This window comes from Thamnophis elegans, chromosome 10 (genome assembly GCF_009769535.1).
Source record: "Thamnophis elegans isolate rThaEle1 chromosome 10, rThaEle1.pri, whole genome shotgun sequence".
Taxonomy (NCBI): domain Eukaryota; kingdom Metazoa; phylum Chordata; class Lepidosauria; order Squamata; family Colubridae; genus Thamnophis; species Thamnophis elegans.
The window spans coordinates 41,814,009-41,839,663 of record NC_045550.1 but is presented as its reverse complement, the minus strand read 5'-3'; positions in this window follow the sequence as shown (position 1 = coordinate 41,839,663).

The window sequence follows — 25,655 nt, the reverse complement described above, 5'->3', positions numbered from 1 at the left end:
ACCTTTTCCTTTTCTTAAGGGTAACTTCTTCTGCACTTCCTAGGTCTTTTGTATTATTTTGTACTCTGCAGCTATTTCTAATTGTTCTGATATCCTGGTAATTATTCTCAGGAGGATTCTTTTAGAATGTATGCTGGCTTTGTTATTCTAGTGACTTCCAGTTTGGTTATGGGCTGTACTGGTCTTCCTAATACAACACTGTCTTGGTGAAGTTCCCTTCCCACAGGCTAAAATTGTCATTGTCTTTACAATGTAGACAGGGGAATACAAAACAATGGTGAAAATGGGATGCTAAATGGTAGCTGTGCAAATGTTGACCAAAGACTGATATGTAAATAGAGGCAAAGAATGTGGGACTGTATGGTAGTGGTATGAAGGGAGTCTTGATGAAATGACAATCTAGGCCACAAACCCATCAATGAAATATTGACTACCCAAGGCTGAAGTTACATTTTTTTCCAAATCAGGAACTCCTTGAATCATACAGAGCAGGAAAAGTGTCTTCTTTTCATTAATTACAGAGAAGTGGGCTGTGTATTCCACAGTCTTTTAATATCTCATTGCGGTCATTCTAGCCACAGAGAGAGGAGTTCTCTATTTCTGTAATTGTATGTAAGAGTGACCTTGAGGAACTGGAGGAAGAGATGCAACCTAGGAAATAATCAAATAATAGATAATTAGGAGTCCCTAGTGACTTAATGGTCAGAAAGGAACCTTAGGAAGGAGCTACCTTAATTGGTAAAGGACTTAAAAATGGCAGCCAGAAATTTGTCCTTTCAAACTTGAAAGATTCTGTTAATGTAGCTTTATGATAAATAATTAATGACTGGTTTAGTTGGACGGGCTGACATTTCCCCTTGTCCCCCAAAGTCATTCTCACATATCATTACAATTTCCAAACGTTGTCTCTTCAGGGACTCATTCTTCCAGGGCAAAATCTAAAAAAAGAGAAATGTCAATCTGCATTTCCTTTATTTTTCCTTTCCCCAAAGCAGCACCAGTCCTGTCAATATACAATATTAGCATCAGTCAGACCAATAGTTAGGTTGGTTTTTTAAAAAAACTGTCATGATGATCATAGCCCTGTCATTTTTTAAAATATGTTTTGTTTTAACAGATGTATTGGACATATTATAAACCACCCACTTTCTGCATAAATTGGGATTGGGATTAATACATCCAAAGCACAAATATATAAAAATAAAGTAAATTCTATCTCCCTCCCCTCACAGAAGATCTGAATTGTTTGTTTGCAGAAGCCTTGAAGACAGTACAAAGGCCTCCCAAAATTATGCTGTGATCCCTAGGTTTGCCCATCCCTGTTTTAGATGTGTTTCATTTTCTTTGGAAAATATTTTAATGCATAAAAAGGAATTGCCAATGATATTATGCTAATTGGGTCTATTCATTCTGTCTGGAAGGCTTATCTAACAAGATGCGCTTCAGTTTCTATCTTAGAATTATGAAGTGATTCCTAAGATATGGTACAAAACTACTCTGCTACAATTAGTCCCTTGGCAAATACTAAGAAAGCTATACAAGAGAATGTCATTTTATCAGCAGTGACATTGAAACAGAGCCTTATTTGTAATGTCAGTTTTCAGTTTCAGGAATTGGTAAGATGCCTGTGGCATTCAATGTACTACTTACAATGGTAGAGTGGAAAAGAATTATAAAGATCTTTTTATAGGTTGAGTGGCCTAAGTAGAAAAGTAGGGAAACGTGAGCTTTTAGTTAAAGTTATTTTTTGTTATTTTTCCACTTTGATTTAAGATTCTTTACTTGCAATGGAGTAATAGTGGGAAAAGACATAGCATTTATCAGTATCTCATCCTTCAATATTACTAATATGCTCAGTCCATGTAACAAGGTATATCTCTGATGGATTTGTGTTAGCATTTTCATGCGGATATTTAAAATATGGGGAAAAATAAAACGCTGAAAAGATTTAGAAAATGGAGGGATGCTTATTCTCTATGTTTTAGGCTGGTGTGATGGTGCTGTTGGTATAAATGTGAGTGCAAAGTAGATATTTGCAATGCACATGCATTCACAGGTTTAATTAATATGACCTGGTTTTTCTTCTATTGTGAAAAAAGTTAATGCTCATAAATGATTTTATTTCACAGCATCCTCAATTAATTAATATATATTGCTTCAATTTAATCACTCTAGCAGAAATTAAGAACTTGATTAAACTATACATTTGGGGTCACGGAAAACTTGTTCTATAAATAAGACGAGGAGGCATAACAAATGTTATTCACTATAAATAAAATAAAGGAAGCCCATCCATAAAGAATGATTTTGGTGATGTCACCCTATATTCCACTCTTGTTAAGATACACTGAAGCTACAATATATTTATGGTTGCCTGCAGTGGTGGATTCAATTTTTTTTGCTGCTGGTTCTGTGGGTGTGGCTTGGGGGGCATGACAGGAGAAGGATACTGAAAAATCTCCACTTCCTTTCCACTCCAGGGGAAGGTTTCCCACAAAATCCACATTTCCTTCTGATCAGCTGGGACTCAGGAGGGAGAATAGATGGGACGGAGCCAGTCAAAGGTGGTATTTACTGGTTCTCTGAACTACTCAAAATTTCCACTACCAGTTCTCCAGAACGGGTCAGAACCTGCTGAATACCACCTCTGGTTGCCTCACTTCCAAAGCACTTCTGGACACTTTAAAACTAGAAATATTTTATTTGTAGCCAAAAGCTCCTATGATACAGTGGCACCTTCATACTCAACTGCTTTGAAACTTATTGAATTTGGCAATTAACATGAACAGTTTATCCCAGTACTCATCATTTCTTTGGTAGTCAATACACAAGCTAAAATATGTCAGCAGTATCAGCTGCCTTATGAGTCACTACATTATTCCTTATGGCAAAAATGTGTTTGGTACTCATTGTTTTTGGTACTCATGTGTCTCCCAGAACCAATTAACAATGAGTACCCCCCTCTTCCCACACCAACACACTCAGAGTCAAAGATACTTTCCAGAATTTATTAACAGACAGACAGGTCCTTGGCAGCAAACCAGCACAGATAATCTGTGGCAGCAATCCAACAAAGATAAGTCTTGGCTGCAATCCAGCCTGCCAAGCTCACAATTATGTTCTCCAACATTAATTCCTGTGTTGACTTCTGCAAAAGGGCTGTGCAGAAGCAGTCTTTTTATAGTCTGGAGAGGAGCCTAATTACCACCACCTGAGTGCAATTACCTCCTGTACTTGCGCAACTGTTCCTGATGCCAATTAGCTCTTTGGGCATCCAGGAACAACTCACTGCTGACATCAGGAACACACTCCCTTGTCTCCTCCCCACTGGTCCAAGGCTCAGGCGCCTCCTGGTGGCCAACCAGCCTCTCTGCGCTGTGCTTGGAGTCAGAACCCTGTCCTCCACATCCTCCAGAGCCGACTCATAGGGCCACTTGCTGTCGGAGTCTGGTGGCAGCTCCAATGGCTCCTGCTGGGCCACAAGAAGTACTAAGGCACCACTGTATATAGAATCAAAAGTCTTGTTCACAGAAAGGGAAGCAATTGTTATTTGTTTTCCTGGCATGACTGAACGGGAAAAGAAGCAGGGGAAGGTACACAATTGAGGCCATGTGAACTGTAATCCAGATAGAAGGTCTGACTAACACTGCAGCCAAAGTTGGGAAAGATATTGAAATTTGGAAAGGGATTTCTTAAACTGTTTTTGTTTCTAGCCAATTTATACATGAAAGATAAGCAGCTGAAGGCTGCAGTGTGGAAAAACCTCTAATCTTCCCTAATCTTGGTGAGACTATCTAAAAATAAAATTCCTTTTGAAAGCAGACAAATGCTGCTGTGGCTTCAGATAATAATTCTGGCACTGGTAATGTTAATGTGTGTTTTTGACAGATAAATGCAATCAGGCATTTACTCTGCCTGACACTATTATTTGACTGAGCTGATTTCATTTATTGGTACCGGATCTGAATAAACTATAACATACCTAATGCTCACACATTCACACACTCACTAATTCACAATTGAGCTGAATTTCAATTAGCAGTCAGAGGTAATCTTGAAAGTTATCTGGCTACAGGAACAATGCAGGATTTGAAAAAGTGTTATGGGTGTATATTTTATCAGAAACAATACTGTGTTCAAATTTCTGTTGAAGAATAGCCCTGTTTATGCAATAGGATGTGTTAGGCATGGTGGTTGAATTTAATAATCTATTTTTCCTGAACCTTAACATCCCTTATCCTATAATTTTAGTGCATTGTGTTTGACATTTGCCAGAATAGAGCAAAATGATGTGGTCAATAAATAAGAAAGAGAAAGGTGATGATTCCTGCATCTAATTTAGAAAGGCAGATTATCATTCATACAACAGAGCAGGGACTCTGTTCTGCATTTTTTACATCAATTCTCATTCAATTTGATGAATGAGATTTGATGAATGAGAATTTATTTTAAAAATTCTTGTCGAACAAGCAAACAAGAACAAAATATCACAGTGAGTGGGCTACAGTTGCTAGCACTTATCTACCTATTTAATGTTCATAATTCTATTTGAAGATTGGCAAGGAAGACTTCAATAGTAGTGTTTTCCCCTTTTCTCTTAGATACATAGTACATGAAACTCTATATTCCTGTATAATAGTTGAGTATGTAATACATAATTACAGTAAGCAAGCATTTATTTTCATCATTAAAAAGTTATCCTTGGGTCATTTTTTGTTTTGCCCTGATCTTAGTGAATGACTTATGTAGAATAGAATGATCTTTTTCACCATCAATCCCAAAACTTTGAGAAATCAATATTAACATTGAGAAGGTTTTATTTTCACCTAATATAAACAAATTATGGTCTCGGCTTTTGCAGGGATCCTAATCTTGAATCTCTGGATCTCATTGATGGCCAAAAGAACCAATGCCTTCCAAGGTAACATAAACATATCCTTGTTGTCCTTGGTAAATCAAGTTAGATGACACTGTTGAAACCAGGTGAGAGCAATGGTGGTACATAGCCTATATAGCTGATCAGAAATCTTCACAAGATAGAACTTTAATGCAGGCCTGATTGGGAGAATGCTGTATGCTTGCTGGTTTTGAAGAGGTCCATCCACTGTCATCTTTTGGCAGTCCCATAACTGACAGAGATGATATGTTGTCTTGCATTCTTGAACAAACTTTTATATAACACCATTCTGAATCCAAAAGAACCTGTGAACCACAACTTTGGTGGACAGAGCAATCAAGTTAAAAGGCGGCTAAAGGGATATTATTGTCCTCTTTGTCAAAATAATTATTGGTATTAATTATAGGTTTAAAATCTCCTAGCTTTCCATATTCCTATCCTAGTCTACATTTATATATCATGAAAAGGTATATAACATATTGCGTGGCACGACAAAACCGCGGTCCACTAAAGCGCGACCGACGAAAGCGCATACGTGATGTCATCAGCAGCGCGACAAATACGACCGCGGAGAAAAAAGGGCGCTCCTTAAAAAGCGCTTTTAAAGCAAGCCGATTCACGTAAAGGTAAGGGTTAGGTTTAGAGTTAGGGTTAGGGTTAGGTTAAGGGTTAGGGTTAGGTTAAGGGTTAGGGTTAGGTTTAGGGTTACTTTAAGCGTTAGGGTTAGGTTTAGGGTTAGGTTAAGGGTTAGCGTTAGGTTTAGCGTTAGGTTAAGGGTTAGGTTTAGGGTTAGGTTTGGGGGGTTAGGTTTAGATTTTGCGTTAATTTTAACTTTACCGCTCACAGCGTGCTGTTTTCGTCACGCTGTGATGACGTCACGTACGCGCTTTCGTCGAGCGCGCTTTAGTCTACCACGGTTTTGTGGTGGAACCACATATTGTTGGGGTTTAAAAATATCTGTTTGTAATTATGTGCTTGAAAAATAGAGAAAAAACATGTTCATTTATATTTATCAATTTGCATTCATAAAGTTTCTGGGTTTTCAATTTGTATGTACACTCTTATATGTACATGTCTACACATGCAATGTGTGGAACTAATGATTATAATTAATTTGACCTTGGTTTTCAACAGGCTTGCTACCTAGTTTGATACTTTTTCTTTAATCCAAATTTACTGCATTACTGAATATAAACTCTTTTACCATAATCTGATAATGTACATGTTCTGCAAAATATACAATTCATCTAATTCGCCATGAACTTAGATCTACCAGTTGCTTGATAGTCTCATCATATTTATCAACTCAGAAAGGATGCAAAAAAGGAAATAATAAAAATAACAATAAGAAATATAATATAATATACTCCACCAAGGACAGCAAAATCAAGTTTTGAATTCCTAGTGAAGCGAAGTGAAATACATTTAGTTCATCCGGTCACAAATTGTACAACCTTCTGTAGTGAACTATCTAAGATGACATATTACCTCATATTACTTGTAACACATTCCTCTGGACAGGTTGCTATTGGAGTACAAATGTAATAACACCCAGTAGGAATTATTTTCCAATATATCATAATGGAAGGATAGTAAACTCAACATCCAATCTCAGAACCATGTTCCAAGTTTAAGAGGTGAATTTGTTTTTCCAGAAACTAAAATATGAAAAAGACTTTACCAAGCAATATTTCTAATGTTAATATTCAATCCCAATAACTGGAGATCCCCATGGGAAATGGAAGACTGACATGCTAGGAATGAAAAGCTTTAGTTTGTGTTTTAACATCATGATTTTTTTTCTTTAAAGGCCACTCTTTAATAAAAGCTAACATCAGTACATAAAAATAAAATTAGATGTCAGATTCTTTTTATGAAAGCAATTGGATATTCTTATGGGAAGGTACAAATTTTCACAACTCCTGCATTCTTTAAAAATAAAATAAAACAAAATAAAGGTCACAGTTCTTCCCTTGGGTTTCTCTTTGACAGTTCCACAATTGTGGGCATTGCTGAGATTCCCTGGATCATTGCTTCATATTTCTTTTTCTCTCTGCCTCCATTCCATGTAGATAATGTTCAGAGCCTCCACTGTGATCTAAGCACATTCTATTATAGGCTGATAAGTGAATTTATGGCCTTTTTATATGATAATCTTTTCTCATAGAAATATGCAGTTATTCTCTTAAATTATTCTTCTCATCAATGTAAATCTACAAAAATCTCATCGTCTAAGCCTCTGGTCTTTCTTTCTTTCTTTCTTTTTCTTTCTTTCTATCTCTTCTTTCTCTCTCTTTCTGTCTCTCTTCTTTCTCTTTCTTTTCTTTCTTTCTAGCCAGCCCCAGCCAGCCAGCCAGCCAGCCAGCCAGCCAGCCAGCCAGCCAGCTAATTTTGATTCCTGGTGGCTGCTTGGACAAGTTCATGAAGTTTTTTTGGAAATGTTTTTTGGAAGTGGTCTGCCTTTGCCTCCTTTCTAGGCTAAGAGAGAGAGGGAGAGGGAGAGGGAGAGCGGGAAAGAGAGATAGTCTTAGCCTAGGATAAGTCTAGAATTCATGATATATCCATTTATAGCCTCATGCTTTAGCCATGATACTGTAGGTATTCCTTGCTTACCATCTACTGATACTATTCAAAATTGTGACATTGCTGAATATAGAGACTTACAACTGGTCCTCCAAATGGCAGTCATTGCATCATACCTGAGGTCATATAATTGCAGTTTGACCACTTGGCAACTTCCAGGTATTACAACAATCACAGCAACCTGCAATTATTGATCACCATTTAAAACTTTCACATCAACTTCCAACAAGCAAAGTCATTGGGGAAGCCAGCAGGAAGGCAAAAAATTGCTGTCATATGACATTGCAGTTAGCAATTCAAGGCGACTTAACTAGTATGACTGTACCTGGAACTGGCACAATCACATAATGCTGCACTTAGCAACTGCACTACTTAGTACTGTCAGTTCTTATTTCAGTTGGTAAGTGAGAACTACTTGAACATCAGTCTCCTTAAGCAACATGTGACTACAAGTTTTTAGGTTTATACAGAATCCTCTTGAAAATCCAGCAATCCTTTTGATTAGCAAATGTATAACTGAATACAAATAAAATCCAGGTTTATAATGGAAATTAAGTGACAGCTTCTATTATATGTAATATATTCAAGGTTGTTTTTTTAAAAAAGGAATAAATCTATGTTTCCTATTAATAAATATAGCATGAGATACTGTATTCAACATGGTGTTACATAAAGTTAAACTTCTTAGGACAGCATTTTGGTATAAACCATGACATGATGAATAAAGCACTAACTAGCATTAATATAGCAACATTACAAAATCAACATTTGATTAATATACTGAAATTTCAATGTAATTAGCAATTGATGAATTAATTAGCAAAGTGCTTTCCATACAAACCTTTAGCTGAAGTGATTATGAATATAATTTACCAAGCATTGTTGGTGTAGAATCATTATTAATTTAAATCAGGATTAGCAACATTTTAGGATTATCAATAGAAATATTTCCATTATATGAGCTGAAGACATCAAGATTGTGGGTTTGTTTGTTGGTTTTTTTGTTGAGGTTGGTTTGTAATGATGTCAGTCAAAATATGGTGAACTAATATGCTGTAACAAAAATGCTTAATGCATTTTTTTTCCATTCCCAAATTTGGTGGAAAGTTGTTCTTCTGTTATTTGGTTATTTTGCTGTGGAGATTCAGCACTGCAGTTTTATAAAACACAAATAGCTGTATGGGCCCATGTGTATTCTGTGTTACACCATTTCAATTCTTTGAATTTTTCTTGCCCTAGAGCAAACTTGCAGCCTATGGGCCAGATATGTCACATGTTGGCCATACCCATGACCGGTTTAGTGAAGGGAGGAAAAGTTTTGATACGTTACTTGACGCCACCATGACAATGTGAGTTTGAAACCCCTGCCCTAGATAAAGTTTTTAGTATTTTGAAATACTAAAATTGCCAAGATTTTTCTTTGGATTTACTGTTGCTGCCTGTACTGCTGCTGCAACATCTCTTCTAATTCTTTCATACTTGAACCTTAGAATTTAGTGCTAAGCTATCTCTGTGAGCATCCTCAGACAATGCTTTGGCTTCCATTGCTATACCAAGAAATGTTGATAACCACTAGGGGGCTACAGAGAGTTTGAATTTTATATACCACCTTATTCCCATCTAGTGTCGTCCTGATTTTGCAGTCCAAATGCAATTCTTCATTCAGTCCATCTTTTTGTGATCTGATAAACATAATTTCTTAAAGATTATCTGCAAGTAACCTGTTTTTTGAGTCCTTCTAAATGTATGCTTGTGTTACACATCATGATAGTGTTCAGCCACTTTGTATTCTGTCCGCCTCATTTCCAAACCATTTTAAAGGTTTTATTTTCAAGTGTCAAGCTATCTTCAAATGTCTTTTGTCCTAATTTATCTTTATTAACAGTTTTTCCAATTAACACTCCGGTTTTTAAATGGCACGTTGTGCCTTTAGTCCAAGTATTTTTAACTATAATCTGCAGCACTAGAATTCAAAGACGTAACCTTTCTCTTTTCGGATTTTTTTAATGGTTCAGTTTTCATAGTTTATATTATAACTGAGAAAATCATAACTTTAACATTGTAGATGTCTGTGGACAGTGTGATTATCCACACTTTAAAGTTTGTCTATGTCTCTCATTGTTTTTCTTCCAAATAGAAGACATTTCTTTAATCCTTGGCTATGTTGATTTTCCCTGTGAATTTCTTTTAATCTAGGGAGATATGTTATTATTACAATGGGTTTTTTTTGTCTATTTGTATTGGATTCACATTGCCTGTTGACCTGCTGTTGTTGTTACAGCTGTTGTTGTTTCATGCAGGGGATCAGCTTCTGCCCTCTCTTCTTTCACCCTCAACAACTAATTCTTTGCATTTCCTCATTTCCAGTCATCAAAGATGTATTTATCAAGCAAATCTGTTCTTTATGTTTCTACCCGGAGTTTTAATTTCAGCTTCTGTTTATTCTAGTCTACTTTCCTATGATCTATTGTCTTCATGATATATTAATTCTGAACATTTAGTGGCTCCATAATTCATTCTACCTATTGCTTCCATCTGTACAATCAAAACATGAGATAAGGTTGGTCTGGCATGATTTGTCCTTGGCAAATCCATGTTGACTTTTCCAAATGATTTTCAAGGTGCTTACAGATTGATCTCTTTATTATATACTCTAGAATATTCCCAAGCAGCAGTTTTACAGTGGTGTTTGATGGATCTTCCTTTTCACCCTTTTTGAGGATAGGAACATTTTTCTCTCTCCAGTTATGTGGTTCTTGAGCAGTTTTCCCAGACTGAGATAATGCCTACACATATATTATTTTATAATCCTCAACAGCAATTGAGACAAAAATAGCTTTCACTAAATGATGAAAGGAATGCGGTGGCTCAGTGGCTGAGCTTGTCAATCAGAAAAATTAGGGTTAGGGATAGGGCAGTTCGAATCCCTAGTGCCGCCTAACGGAATGAGCTCCCATTACTTGACCCAGCTTCTGCCAACCTAGCAGTTCGAAAGCATGTAAAAAGGCAAGTAGAAAAATAGGGACCACCTTTGATGGGAAGGTAACGGCATTCCATGTGCCTTTGGTGTTTAGTAAATAGCAATAGCAACAGCAATAGCAGTTAGACTTATATACCGCTTTCATCCCTCTCTAAGCAGTTTACAGAATCAGCATATTGCCCCCAACAATCCGGGTCCTCATTTTACCCACCTCGGAAGGATGGAAGGCTGAGTCAACCCTGAGCCGGTGAGATTTGAACAGCCGAACAGCAGAACTGCAGTCAGCTGAAGTAGCCTGCAGTGCTGCACTCTAACCACTGCGCCACCTTGGTAAAGCTGGCCACATGACCACGGAGATGTCTTCCGACAGCGTTGCCTCTTTTGCTTTGAAACAGAGATGAGCACCGCTCCCTAGAGTCAGGAACAACTAGCACATATGTGCAAGAGGAATCTTTACCTTTACCTAAATGATGTGGTCATGGATATCACATTCCTTACCAACAGCATCTTAAGCAGTCCCAGTTACAATTATTAAGCAAGGACCACACAGGTCATTAAGCAAGGAGTTCATGTGACTACAATTTCCTGTTGACTTCCCTATTGACTTTGCTTTCCAGAAACCAGCAGCAAACAATGGAAATTGCAGTCGTATGACTATGACTTGTTGCAACACTGCTTGCAAGCCAGGTGCCAAGAGTCTCTGAAACAGTTGAAACTCCGAAGACTAATTGTAAGTATCATCCTACGTTTGAATGTGGTGACCTTGAGGAACTGGAGGAAGAGATGCAACCTAGGAAATAATCAAATAATAAGATAATAATAGGAGTCCCTAATTAATGGTCAGAAAGGAACCTTAGGAAGGAGCCACCTTAAAATTGGTAAATGACTTAAAAATGGCAGCCAGAAATTTGTCCTTTCAAACTTGAAATATTCTGTTAATGTCGCTTTATGATAAATAAGAATTAATTTTCCTTGTTATGTTTTCTGACTGGTTTAGTTGGATGGACTACTTGCAAGCCAGGTCCCAAGAGTCGCCGAAAGAGTTGAAACTCCGAAGACTAATTGTATCATCCTACGTTTGAATGGTCACTGAATGGTGAGGACCACTTGTAATACATAGGTTTTCTAATATAGCATAAAAGATATTGATTTGATACTCTATTAATCCATAAAGAATTTTCTTCCTTTGTGTCATCATCTACCAGTGCTTATAAGGCATTTAAACTAGACAAAATGTATGTAACTGTTGCCAATTATGCTGCCCAGTATACTCCCATACCAGTGATGGCTAACCTTTTGTTGTCATGTGCTGAAAACCACCATGCGCACCCATAATGCAATACATGTGTGACCCCCCATGCATCCCTACACACACGTGTGTGCCCCTTTGTGTTCCCCTGCATGCACGTGTGACCCACATGCTCTCCCGCCCTTGCGTGATTCCCTGCATGCGCCCCATCCCAGCAATAGCAATAGCAGTTAGACTTATATACCGCTTCATAGGGCTTTCAGCCCCTCTAAGCCGTTTACAGAGTTGGCATATTGCCCCACAATCTGGGTCCTCATTTTACCCACCTCGGAAGGATAGAAGTCTGAGTCAACCCTGAGCCGGTGAGATTTGAACCGCTGAACTGCATATCTAGCAGTCAGCTGAAGTGGCTGCAGTACTGCACCCTAACCACTGCGTCACCTCGGCTCCTCACATGCTCCCCCACCTCTGCATGACCCTTGCATGTGCCCCACCCCAGCACCTGCTCCAACACCTCTGTATGACCCTGTGCATGCACCTCACCCTTGGTACATGCGCACATGACCCCCCTTCCCCCATGCATGTACACGCATCTCCTGCATGCACCCCACCCCATGCATGTACAGCCGAGACCCAAAAACCAGCTGGCTGGCAGGATTCTCTCCTTTCCTTCTGTGGCTTCTTTCTCATACTCTATCTCTTGCTTTTTCTCTGTCACTTAACATTTGTGCAGGAATATGCTTTATTTTTTCGTACTTCAGAACCTCTTAGGTAAAAGAAAAATAAATTGATTCAAAAACATAAGATTGTAATATAGGACAGCATTAATCTCCATTTTGTCCTCCAGCTACCTGACCTTAAATCTGCAGATTTTCGTACTCTAGGAGCACAATGGCCCCATTATCTCTCCAGGTTACCAACATAGGGAAAATGCAGCATTTCTTCTATACAGTTTTTTTAAAAGAGAATATTTTATTCATGGAATTGAATTGCAATAACTCAGTCTGTGTTCTAAATGTGTTTCATACTTCTGGGCACCATTCTTCATTAACATTCCTACACTGGCCTGTGCTCCATTACATACCAACTAAATCACTATTTTATTTTATTTTTGGGGAGGGAGAAGGTAGAGAGGGAGCATTGTGCTTTTTCCTTTTTTTTCCAATGGAGCTCAAGCTGCTTATTTGCCTAAAGACTCAGTAAAGCATTAATCCATCTTATATCTAATAGTAGAATTAGGTGGCACCGTTTAGGCCATAGAATCCAATCTGTTGGGTGGAGGCATCCAAACGAAATCATGCACAACTACAGCTGCCCAAAATCTTCTTGACAGATCAAGTAAATGAGAACTCCAGTACCTAACACCAGTAACTTAAAATGATTCTGTGTTCTGCTTTCTGTAGTGATGAAGAACAGGTCATGGCCTTCTCTTGTGTGACATCTCTTCAGTTTTTGAAGAGTTTTATCATATTCTATCAACAATTTCCCTGAAGTTCCCTCAATCTTGTATTATATTATGCCATGCAGCTTCTCACCCTAACCCTAACCCTTAATTCCCCCAGAATTATTTTGAAAATTAAATATTCAAAAGTTACATATCTTCATCTATCTATTTTTGTAATATGAGGACCACCATGGCAACTCTTGATGACTGTACCATCTCTTTGCCCTTCAAAAATGGTCAACAACATGCCTCTTTCTTGGCTCTTAAAGCAAATGACAAACCTTAGATAAGAGAAAGGGTCATCTTCATACATTATCCCTGTATCTTTCCCTCACCTGGCCTATCTTGGTAGCTGACAAGTCTTCCAGAAAATAGTCTTGAAAGGTGGTCACCCTTTCTTCTGATGTGATTTTTTTTGAAGCAAGCCAAACTGTCCAACAGTATCAGTTCTCTTGGTAAGCATCTTTAGTATAATGTGTATCTGTTAGCATTCTGTGATAACTGAGCCTGTGTTCTGCATCAAGTGCAAATGTACTGTGAACATTTTCTCCTTTCAATGAGATTTCTGTTACGTAATTATGCAATATTCTTTTAGCATTTCATTTAGGTTCAGAACCACCTAACAAGAGTTTCTGCTGAATTTAATTTCCACCACTAATGCTTAACCCATACAATGTGATTAGTCATCTCTGAAGAAATTCTGTTAAATGTTATAAGTAGACTTTTAAATATTCTGGTCTTTTATTCAGAGACATTTGACCCAATCACAGATTGAAGTGTTTTCATTTATCAGAGCTGTCTTTTTATTCCTGTTGCCTTCATTGGTGTTCTTTCATTTCAAGTCCATCACATTCAATATATCTAAGTGTAATTTTCTTTCTTTCTTCTTTTTTTTCTTTCTTTTCTTCTTTCTTTCTTTTCTTTCTTCTTTCTTTTTTCTTTCTTTTCTTCTTCTTTTCTTTTCTCGCTTTTCCTATTTTATTATTGAGGACCATAATATAACTGTGGAAAATATAGCTTGAAGTTATAACTAAGTCGTGTTGACTGTTGATTCCAACAGTTGTTTTAATTGAAAGCTATACAGTATTCTCATACCTTTGAATCATGGCTGTGCAATTCCTGGGCATCTCTTTAAATAAATCAGAGAACGTTACAATCCCCCATGTTTTGACAGCCTTGACTACTTACCGGCCACTTCATATTATACAGTATATAATGAAAATGTGTCATAAATACTGAGCCAGACTATTAATCCACTAAACCTAATGCACTAATGCCAGAAGAATCAAATTTTTGGATTCCAAAAAATTAGGTTCAGAAACACCTAACAAGAACTCCTGCTGAGATAAAAGTCTAATATTTACTTCCCTACATTTTCCCCAATTACATCACACTTATGCCAATTCTAATAGCCACAGCAAAGTGAAATTAAATTGGGTGAATCTGTGTGGAATTGTAAAACTTCTAAACCTAGAGGAGAAGATGCATTTTCAAACTCATGTTGGATTCAACTTGTTGGAAATTTCTTAAGATTTTGAGCCTGTGCTCTACTTGCCCAGGGAAATCTGGAGGTGTACCCACAAATTGATTGTTCTACATGCACTTTACTATACATTCTCCCCTTCAAATCTTTCATTCTTTCTGTTAGATCAGTGGTTGCCAAGCTTTCTAGCTCTGCAGACTGGTGGTGACAGTCTGGCGTGGTGTGTTATGTGTTGTGTGTGTGTGTGTGTTAGGGGATGGTTTCATGCACAGACACCCATTTAAACAAATGCAGCTTTGCATGCATGCACACTCACCCAGTGCTTGTGCAGTCTAGTTTCCAACGGACCATGGGTTGTGCTAGATGACCTTGAATTTTTTGAATGAAAAGGATTTCACTCATCAGAAGATAATTTGTTTAGTTTATTAAAGTATACAGTTATAAACCAAACATACACCTTTTTTCTTTGATTTCTTCTTGAAGATGTTGTCATCTTGTGATGCCAGACAGTCAAAGTAGGACCTTCTATATACAAAAAGAAACGAAGAACAAAAAAGATCATGTGTTCATAGCACTAATGTTTGACACCTATCCTTGATATACAAAATTTGACTCCAGTTTACATTATCTTCTGATAAGAAGTTGGTGGTGTGATGCTTCACTCCCTCCCTATAAAAGCAGAGAGTTGGAAGGACATTTTGCTAAAATACCTTGTTTAAATGTTGTGGAAAATAGGAGAAATCATTAAATCACAGCATGGAATTAGATCTCTGAGATTTGTAGATTAAAAGTCTTGGCCAGTAAATATTACCCTTAGCCCTTTTCTGCTTTGCCTGGCATACCCAATAGTATAATCTGAGACTGTTCTGGGAAGTGTGATCAGTTGGCTATATCTGAGAATTTTCTGAGAAGTTCAGTTGGTTCTGATGGAATCCTGTATTTGGAAGGAAGATAAAGGCTCACAATTGTGTATGGTTTGTTTGGAAACGATTGACAAGAAGACTGGATAATAGGATAGAGTGGATCCTTTATGAAATGGAATGAAATATCCTCCTGCACAATATTATGCATTACTGTCAGGAGAAAATGCAAACATCTGGAACCACTGAAATTTCTCAGAAGGCACCAGATGGGAAAAAGTCGATTTTTTCAAGATTTTACTTTCAGCAGTTCCTATTACTTTTATAAAATTGGCTACTATCTGACTACTTCTACCAATGGTCAAGAAGCCACAGTGAGAACTGGACATGGAACCACTGATTGGTTCAAAATTGGGAAAGGAGTCCGGCAAGGCTGCACACTGTCACCCTGTCAATTTAATTTATATGCAGAGCACACATGAGAAAGGTGGGGCTAGATGAATAAAAAACTGGAATTAAGATTTCCGGGAGAAATATCAACAACCTCAGATATGCAGATGATACCACTCTAATGGCAGAAAGTGAAGAGGAGCTTCTAAAGATATGGGTGAAGAAGAAGAGTGCAAAAGTTGGCTTGAAACTCAACATTAAGAAAAGATCATGGCATCCAGCCCTCTCAATTACTTGCTAATAGATGGGGAAGAAATGGAAGTAGTGATAGATTTTATTTTCTTGGGTTCCAAGATCAATGCAGATGGGGACTGCAGCCAAGAAATTAAAAGACGCTTGCTCCTGGGGAGGAAAGCTATGGCAAATCTAGATAGCATACTAAAAGGCAGAGACATCAGCCTGCAAAACAAAAGTGCATATAGTCAAGGCTATGGTTTTCCCAGTTGCAATGCATGGCTGTGAAAGTTGGACCATAAGAAAGGCTGAGCACCAAAGAATTGAGGCCTTTGAACTATGGTGCTGGAGAAGACTCCTGCAAGTCCCTTGCATTCGAACCAGTCAGTCATAGAGGAGATCAACCCTGGCTGCTCTTTAGAAGGCTAGATCCTGAAGATGAAACTCAAATACTTTGGCCACCTAATGAGATGGTATGACTCACTGAAGAAGAGCCTAATGCTGGCAAAGATTGAGGGCAAAAGAAGGGGACAACAGAGATAAGGAGTCACCAAAGCAGTACTCCGTGAGCTTAAATGGACTCCAGAGGACAAGAAGGCCTGGAAGAACATTGTCCATGGGGTCATGATGGGTTGGACATGATTTTGCAACTTACTAACAACAACAGCAACCACCTGTGTGAATGCTGGCCCCCTACATTCTTTTATTTTGCATCTTTCACATAAATTAGAAGACTATACAAATAACTCTTTCTTTCAAAAGAAGCAGAGGGTGGGGAAAGTGGTTTCTGTTATCAAAAAACATTCTAAGCTTGCAATAGTGCAAAGCTTTCCTGATTCCTAAATCTGGTCAAATGGATATTAGAACAATTGCCTTAATGATGGCTTAAATCAGAGATGGTTTCACTGCTGAAAAAACTTTTTTATATTTTGCTTTGTTTTTTGTAATTTTGGAAATGCCCACTTATTTCAGCAATATCTTTCTTGTAAACAATTTGTATCTACGAGAAGTACCCAATGAATACATGGGGTGATTGATGAGAACTGGAAAAGAGATAAAGAATGGCCCCTTTGTAGAGTTACAAATTGTTTTGTTTTTCTTTCTCCTAAGCCATGGCCAGTTTAAGGAATCTTGGACCCCGAAGCAAAACTGATTTTAAGCATTGTCCTAGATTAACGTTATGGATGGTCCTTATGAAATGAAATGTTAAAATTATATATTCAGAATGGATAACTGAAAAATTAAAGCTGAGAGAAGAAGAAAATATTGGATACAAATCTAAGTAATTTACTAATTTTATTGGAAAGAATCTGATTAATTTTCTATCCCAGGAAAAGAGAAATCCTTCTATTTTTAAATATTTTCCCCTTATATTATGTCCTTTAGATTTATATAAAGCTGCTATGGTACCATTTATCTAGGCAAACAAACACACACTAACATTCTCTATCATCTTAAGGTTTCAGTTTAGTTTATTCCAAAACTGATAATAATTTGGGAGCTTATTGTTTCAAGCACCAAGTTTCTTAGTTATCCAAGAAAGAACCATATAACCATATGACCATATAACAAAAAGCTCATAAGGAATAAAAACTTTTCCACAAATGTTGTACATGGGCAATATATAAGCTCAAAATGTTGTAACCATGTTTGCTTAAATGCTAAATCTTGCTAAGACAAACTATTTATAAATCATGTTTAGAAGAAACATTTCTAGTTTTGGCACTGGCCAGGAACTCAAATATTCAAGAATGCATAATTAGCACAAGAGATTGGCAGTGTCAATCAAAGAGGACCAATGATGAATCTAAGAGAAGAAAAATAAGAAGAGCAAACGTTACTTAGGAATACTTGTATACATTGTATTATTGATACCCCTATAAACAAATTATGCCATGTTACTTTTTCTGGAGCATTTGATGAACTAACTCTTCCCATTTCTTTCTTTTAAGTAAGGGAACAATGTCAATATGGCATTTAGCCATATTCTGCAAGTATCTTTGTGATCATATTCAGTTCTTGGATCCATTTACAAAAGTTATTTTCAATAAGCCAGAGCCAAGAATTTAGTGGTAAATATTAGATGAAATTCTATTATATGAATTGAATAAATGTCTCACCAACATATATATGTAGGCACTTACACAAAAACATATGCATATGATGCAATCATGATAATGTTATAAAAGCAATGAATTTCTCTATATAGCTTTGAATTAAATATACAAAATAGCAGGTGCCTTGCAAAATTTACATTTTTCATTAAACTTCTTTTGTAATATGTAAGCCTATCAAAGCTAGCAAAAACAAAAAAGTGTTCACTGTAGCCAGAGCAGACTCTGATTTGCAATGGTAAATTTTTCATTCCAAGATTAAATTGCAGTAGTTACAAATAGAGCCATATGCAATGTCAATTGAATTTGCATTTCAAAATAGGGATGTTTTCATAAGCAAAAATAGTAAAGAACTTACTTTATCACAAAGTAAGAAAGTGAAGAACTACACATATTATAAAGTGTCTTATAAGGGTCTACGCATGCGTGAGAATAGAATGGCTGCCGAACTCCGCCGCTCCGAATGCCTAAGAATAAGAGGATACTAACTGCGGCGACCAGGACCCCCTAACATGGTAACGGAGGGGTTCTTTTTGGGCGCCAGCCTTCAGCCCTCCCAGGGAGGTGGTTGTTTGGGGAGGGGGCCGCCTCTGAGCGGCTCCAGGAACAGCTCCGGAACGACGATATCCCCCCTGGCGTGGCTTTCTGCATCGGCCTTTTTAAACAGCTGGGAAGCGGCGGCGACGGCTCTGTGCGAGAGGCGGAGGCTTTGGCCCCGCTGTTTGGAGGGGTGCCGAACCCCCTCACTGACTGAACAACATCGTGGGGCTGGTTCATGCCCCGAAGAGGGGGTGGGAGGTCCAGGAGAGATGTTTGGACTGGACTGGGACTGGGACCGGGAGGCAGAGGAACTGGTTTCCTGTCTCCGTTATAGCTTCGCTGATATCCCCCCCTGTACTTTGAAGCGGCGTTTTACCACGATCTCGCCTCTGTTTCTGCAGGACTTTGAAGGGCTTGACCATCTGCCTGCTTGGCTTAGAAGCAAAGCTATAAGAACTGTAAGAACTGTAAGAACTCAATTACGGGCTCCCTGCGACAGCTATTACCATCAGCTGCTACCATTGCAATCATCACTGCCTCAGGAGTGCTGTGTTGGCTGGGAACTTGGACTCCCTCTAGTGGCCATTACTGGTATTTTTTTTGGACCATCAAATACCTTTATTATCATCAAGCACTATTACATCAGAGAGGCAGTGTGCCAAGAACTTGGACTCCCTCCAGTGGCCATTATTGGTACTTCTTCTGGCCATATACTTTTCTGGACCATATACAGTTTTCTATTGGACTCCCACTAGACTTTGTTAACGAGAAGGCCAATTTCTAAGATCCTGCCTTCACCAATTCGCACAACTGCTCAATCGCGCAATTTTTATCTGGTATGATGAGTGCATGGGATTGTATGTGGTTGAGTGAATGATCCCACTTTTATCTTTTATTATCATTGTATTTTATGTGTTTTAACTTTTCTGTGGGGACTGCTTGGGTGAGTGAATGAGTATGTTTGATTAGGAGGACCTGCCGGGAGAAGCGGGGGCCATGGGGGTGGTTGAGGGGACTAGAGACACGGGAGAGGGTCGGGGTATTACGGTCGTAACAGGGAGGGGCAGATACGGCGGGGACTTTAGGGCAGGCCATTACCGGGGAAGGAGGGTTCGCTACATCACAGAGATCCCTCCTTCCGGCCCTATGAGTTCCACTCCGAGACCAGATGGCGCAAGTAATCAGGACCCTGGACTCAGGCTGCTGTCGCTAAATGCCAGGTCTGTGGTACATAAAGCTCCTCTCGTCCGGGACTTAATTTTAGACGAGAGGGCAGACCTGGCATGTATTACTGAAACCTGGCTGGGCCCAGAGGGAGGAGTCCCCCTTGTAGAACTGTGCCCAGAAGGATTTCAGGTGCTGCACCAGCCGAGAGCCCAGGGAAGGGGTGGAGGTGTGGCCGTTGTTATCCGGGAGTCGTTAGTTCCTCGTAGGGTCCCTGCTCCGGAGCTTGTCGGGTGTGAGTCTCTGCTGATAAAGTTGGACCTCAAGGGTCAAGTGGGTCTGCTGTTAACGTACCTGCCTCCCAACAGCGTTGCAGCAGCCCTCCCCTCGCTCCTCGAGTCGGTAGCCGAGCTGGCAATTGAGTTCCCTAGGTTGATGGTCCTGGGGGACTTTAATTTGCCTTCGCTCGGTGAAAACTCTGATGGGGCGCAGGAGTTCATGGCTTCCATGACAGCCATGGGCTTGACCCAAGTAATTCGGGGCCCAACCCATTCGGCGGGTCACATGCTCGACCTCGTATTCCTCTCGGAGCAGTGGATTTGTGACCTTGGTCTGAGGGGTAACGACATCATACCCCTGTCGTGGTCAGACCACTGCCTACTGAGGCTCGACTTCCGGAGACCAAACCCCCACTGTAGGGAGGAGGAACCGACCAGGTGGTTCCGCCCCAGGCAACTTATGGAACCACTAAGGTTCCAGATGGAGCTTGGGGTCATTCCTGATACTTTTGCCCACAGTCCAGTAGAGACTCTGGTTGCTGCTTGGCATTCGGCAGCATCAGAGGCCCTCGACCGGATTGCGCCACTACGGCCCCTCCGAGGCGGCGGATCCCGGAGACCTCCTTGGTTCACCGAGGAACTCCGGGAGATGAAGCGCTGGAGGAGATGCCTAGAGCACCGATGGAGGTCCGATAAGTCCGAATCGAACCGAGCAATGGTAACCACCTGCACCAAGGAATACACCAGGGCACTTAGGGCAGCGAAAAGATCTCACATAGCCACCTTGGTTGCGTCCGCTGAGTCCCGCCCAGCCGCCCTGTTTAAGATAACCCGCTCCCTATTAAATAAAAGGGAAGCGGGGGAACCCTTGCAGGGCAGAGCTGAGGACTATGCCCAATTCTTAGCGGACAAAATTGCTCGGTTTCGGTCGGACTTGGACTCCATCCCCGCAGTTCCAGCCGAGGCACAAGAGGATCAGGTGGAACATCTCTGGGTTGAGTTTCAGGATGTTACCCCCGGGGATGTGGACAAGGCCATGAGGGCTGTAAGTGCCTCCACCTGCGTACTGGACCCGTGTCCCTCATGGCTAGTTACTAACAGCAGTGAGGTGACACGAGGCTGGATCCAGGCGGTTGTGACCGCCTCTCTTCGGGAGGGGAACTTCCCCGCCGCACTGAAAGCGGCGGTGGTGAGACCCCTCCTAAAGAAGCCATCTTTGGATCCAGCTGTTCTTAATAACTATCGCCCAGTCTCCAACCTTCCCTTCCTTGGGAAGGTTGTTGAGAAGGTGGTGGCCTTCCAGCTCCAACGGTCCTTGGAGGAAGCAAACTATCTCGACCCCTTCCAGTCAGGCTTCAGACCCGGTTACAGCACAGAAACCGCTTTGGTCGCATTGACCGATGATCTCTGGAGAGCCAGAGATGGAGGACATTCCTCCATCCTGGTCCTCCTTGACCTCTCAGCGGCTTTCGATACCATCGACCATGGTATCCTTCTGCGACGAATGCGGGAGGTGGGAGTGGGAGGCACCGTGTTGCGGTGGTTCTCTTCCTACCTCTCGGACAGGTCGCAGTCGGTGTTAGTGGGGGGGCAGAGATCGTCCCCTAGGCCCCTAACATATGGGGTGCCTCAGGGCTCGGTCTTATCCCCCCTACTATTCAACATCTACATGAAACCGCTGGGAGAGATCATCCGCAGGCACGGGATCAGATACCATCAATATGCGGACGATACCCAGTTGTATCTGTCCGCCCCGTGCCAACTCAATGAAGCGGCAGACGTGATGAACCGAGGCCTTGAGGCCGTTAGGGACTGGATGAGGGTTAACAAGCTTGTGCTCAACCCAGAAAAGACCGAGTGGCTGTTGTGTTTCCCTCCCAAAGATTCGACCAATATTCCATCACTCAGGCTGGGGGGTCAAATTTTATACCCCTCAGAGAGGGTTCGCAACTTGGGAGTCCTCCTAGATCCACAGCTATCGTTTGACCACCACCTGACGGCTGTGACTAGGGGGGCATTCGCCCAGGTTCGCCTGGTGCGCCAGTTGCGACCCTACCTGAATCGGGAGGCACTCACAACAGTCACTCGGGCCCTTGTGACCTCTAGGCTGGAATACTGCAATGTGCTCTACATGGGGCTGCCCTTGAAGAGCATCCGGCGACTTCAGTTGGTGCAGAACGTGGCCGCGCGAGTGATTGTGGGTGCACCGCGGTTCACCCACATAACACCTATCCTCCGCGAGCTGCGCTGGCTACCTGTCGATCTCCGGGTGCGCTTCAAGGTGCTATTAGTCACTCATAAAGTCCTGCATGGTAGTGGATCTGGATACTTGAGAGACCGCCTCCTGCCAATCACCTCCCTGCGACCAATTAGATCACACAGATTGGGCCTCCTCCGTATTCCATCAGCCAGCCAGTGCCGGCTGGCAACTACAAGGAGGAGGGCCTTCTCAGTAGTTGCCCTGACCCTTTGGAACGAACTCCCCGTGGAGATTCGTACCCTCACCACCGTCCAGGCCTTCCGCACAGCCCTCAAGAACTGGCTAGCCCGTCAGGCCTGGGGACAAGGATAGCCGCCCCTCCCGAATGATGAATGTATGTTGCTTATTACTTTTATTATATGTGTCTATGTTACTGTTTGTACTTCCCCTCCCTGATTTTATGTGAGCCGCCCTGAGTCCCCTCAGGGAAAAGGGCGGCCTACAAATGTTAATAAAATCAAATCAAATCAAAGTGAAGCTCACTTAGTTACTTATATTGAAAGTCTTAGTCATATTCAGAGTCTAATATTTTCCCACTTAGCTTCATGTTTATATGTTTGGGTGTTTGTTTATTTGTCATTGCTACCTATGGTTTTTATTTTTAAAATATTTCATTTATTCATGTATTTGTTAAATATATACCACAGAGGTGGTATTCAGCAGGTTCTGACCAGTTCTGGAGAACAGTAAATGCTACCTATGACTGACCCCGGCTCATCTATTTTCTGCCTCCCAAGTCCCAGCTGATTGGGAGGAAATTGAGATTTTGCAGTAACCTTCCCCTGCCATGCCCACCAAGCCATGCCATGCCCTGCCCACCTAGCCACACCCACAGAACTGGTAGTTAAAAATTTTAAAACCCACCACTGGTTTATATTCTCATCCCCCACCTCCACCCTCACTCCGGGTCTCCAAAAGCTATGGGAGATACATTGAACTAAGAGATAATGAGTGAGCAAATATAATCCAATGAACTTCCATGGTAGAAAATCAGTCCTGGTACATAATCCTAGTAACCACACCACTCTGATTTTGTCACTTTTAACTTAACAATTTCATTTAAAATATTGGATTACCACAGATTCTATTCTGGTTCTTGTAATTGAATAAATTTATATTGATAATACTTCTTTAATTATTATCGTGTATTTCTGGTTAGGAATTATTTGTCAGCCATGCCTTGAAACTAATAATTATCTTCCTTTGTTTGGATCAGCTAAGAAATAACAAGCTATTGACTTACATTCCATTACTGATGGCAAAATTGAATTTGGGGCCCTTGTTGGCCATTTTCTTGATACAAGGGTCCCTAATGTTCATGAATGATTAAGCTCTATTGAGAATCAATAGGAATGTCTCCTGATATTGTTTAGCTTTTTTTTTTTTTGCTAAAAATAAATACATCACTCCCTACTTAAAATTTCAAAGTGGGTTCACAAATTGGGAGCTGCTGAAGATAATAAAGAACTGGTGTAATGCCTAATTTCAGTGAATATTGTTGTCAACATTTTGCATTATACACAAGTTTTGAACTTTCCTTAAGGATAACCCTATGTATACTGCTTTGTGGATATTCTAAACATGAATTAACATCATAAAGCTATCGTTAAATAAAGTAATAGAAGGCACATACCAGATATTTGGCAGCTTCAAATTTTTTTGTTGTTGCTGATGTTGCTGTTCAATGTGCATTTTCAACAATAAAGCCTTTCACAACTTGATGTTATTATTAGCATGAGTGTCAAACCTGTGGCATCCCATTTGCATCATGGGATGTTTTGTGACATTTCTTTCCCTTCATGGAGTTGGAGTGGGCGTGGCTTGCATGTGACGCATCCGGCCTGTGGCGTATGGCATTGTTACAGTAACCAGGAGACCACAATGCAAGTGCAGAATAGTAGTTTGACTTACCGAGGTACCAACCTGTTATAGTATGTCCTTGCACACTTCTCAAGGTGTGCCACAAGAGGGCAAGCTAGCTTCTCACCATAACTTGGTACCAAAATATCTGAAAGAATGATTGTTCCTCATAGACTAAGATGAACTTCAGAGACACAAAAGGTGGTGGTGGTGGTGGTGGGTAACTCAGGATAGATCTTTTCTGTGTTTCCCCCCTGAATATGGAAAGCCTACTAAAGTTTTGTATGTATTATATCAGTTTCATTATATTTCCCCTATTGTCAAAGACTTTTTTTTAATAAGCACCTCCAAACTACAAATTTGCTCATATCATTTGAAATGCAACTTCATCCAGAATAGACTGAAAACATTCCTCTGAGCAGTTACACAATATTTACAATATACACACGATAGCAGAGTTGGAAGGGACCTTGGAAGTCTTCTAGTCCAATCCCCTGCCTAGGCAGGAAACCCTATACCGTTTCAGACAAAAAGCTATCCAACATCTTCTTAAAGACTTCCAGTGTTGGGGCATTCACAACTTCTGGAGGCAAGCTGTTCCACTGATTAATTGTTCTAACTAGTTAAACCATACATTAATAGTATCTCTATCTTATCTGAATTATGCCTCAGTTTGTTTTCCCCATTTATTATGTTACTGCAGTCAGGTACTCTTTCAACCTAAGAACATATTCTACAAACCTGTTGGATTGGTATGGAGTAATGGCCATCTTAGTCCAAGAGCTGTTTCTCAAAGGGATCAGTGAAACCCTTCTGAGATCTTTCTAAGCGGGGGTGGGGGGAGTCACACCTGTCTTGCACTGCTTTTCTGCTTCAATTGCTATTTGAAGGAATTGCTCTTCATATCAATGGCATGTCACAGATCTGCCCTTTATGAATCGACTCCAGTGGTGGGATACGACCGGTATGTCCCAGTATGGGTGTACCAGTGCTTGTTGGGAGCACCAGGTACCGTTCCGGTATGGTGCTCTGGGGGACCAACCCACCCGCCCATCCTCATTAGTGGTATTTGAGCCAATCGGGGCTTCCGTGCATGGAGTGTCAGCACCTGCACGATGCTCCGTTGAGCAGCTGGAGCATCGTGGAGTGTCGCGGGTGGTAAGTATGGACGTGCATGCTGTGTGCGTGCTGCGCACGTACATGTGGTGGACACCCAGCCCCATTGCATCGTACTGGTTGCACCAGGATCTGGAACCCACCACTGATCTACTCACTCTCTTCTAAAATCCATTCAAATTAATGATAATCATCCCATCATG